The following is a 1,329-nucleotide window of genomic DNA, read 5'->3' as shown; positions in this document are numbered from 1 at the left end:
ACTGAGTGGCAGAGGGAGGGAGACACAGTTTGGAAGCAGCGAGGAGGTGCCAGACCTGTCCCGGCGAGAGCCTGAGCCCTTCAGCCCTGGGCAGCTTGTGGGTGAGTGGTGAGGCAGGCAAGCAACGGTGCTCAAGAGGCGCATTTTCTGCACCAGGAGAGAACCAGCACCAGAGAATCTACACGGCCACCACCCAGAACCAGTGAGAAGCAGCCCTCATCCCTGAAAGATAAGTACTTGCTTACGGCTTACCGCATGGATAAAAAACACTCCCCGTAAGTAAAAACCTCTCTCCCATTTATGTCCCCGCTCCCTGCTCTGCACTTGGTCTCAGACCAGCTTCAGCAATTGCCTAGTCCCCTGGGCCAGAATTAGGATCCTTCACACTCCCAGAGCCATTCTCCCTCCTTAGAGAGTGAACAAATTAACAAATGGGAAAAAATAAACTGCTGGCTCCCCTAAGCCAGGAGCCCAGGGTAGGCACAACTCCTTTGCCTAGGCTCAGGCATAAGGGATCCACGGACTCTGAGTGCCTTTCCCCTTGCATAGACTTGTGTGGGCCCATCTCAACAGCATAGGCCCTCATACTGCAGTACAACAGTATATACCGGAAGTCTAACTTCAGCTGTTTCAGCTGTGAAGTGGCAGGTTCTTGACATTTGACACTGCTCTGCCCATTAAGCAGGGTCTTCACCTACCCACATCATGGGCCTGAGGACTGGTGGCTTCACCCATGCCACCTAGTCACCTGTGATAGGGACCAATGAAAAAGAGGTGCCCCCTAGTCCTTACAGCCGACAACATTAGGTGCTCATAGTCCGGCTGCAAAACCCACCCACCTATGCACTCTAGGGAACAGGGACACACCTTCCTCCTGGACACTCGGGGGTGGCTGTCAGTCCCCTGCCTTGCTCAGAGTGTGTCCCCCTGCTGCAGCCAGATGCTTGTGCCTACACCAATCATCCATGCCTGTCTAGGACTATAAGTGAGAGCCTACACCACACACTTGGTGTCTATCTACCTGGGCACCTGAGCTGAATCCATACAGGAGGACTGGGCGGACTCCTGAGCTCACATATCTAGTAACAGATCTGACCACATGGTGACAAGACATTAGAGCTTCAAAGGTGCCAATAAACTAGCTCACACGAGCTGCCTATCTAGGCATATCAAAACAAGAAGCTAGGACATAATAAGCAAACATTAAATAAATATAATAACTTACTGATGGCTCAGAGACAACAGTCAATATCAAATCACATAAAGAGGCAATCCATGATGGCTTCAGCAAGCTCCCAAAATAACGAATCTAGAAATTTTCCAGAGGAG

Source organism: Trichechus manatus, unplaced genomic scaffold (genome assembly GCF_000243295.1).
Source record: "Trichechus manatus latirostris isolate Lorelei unplaced genomic scaffold, TriManLat1.0 scaffold00037, whole genome shotgun sequence".
In the NCBI taxonomy this organism is placed as follows: domain Eukaryota; kingdom Metazoa; phylum Chordata; class Mammalia; order Sirenia; family Trichechidae; genus Trichechus; species Trichechus manatus.
This window is presented reverse-complemented; position numbering follows the sequence as displayed.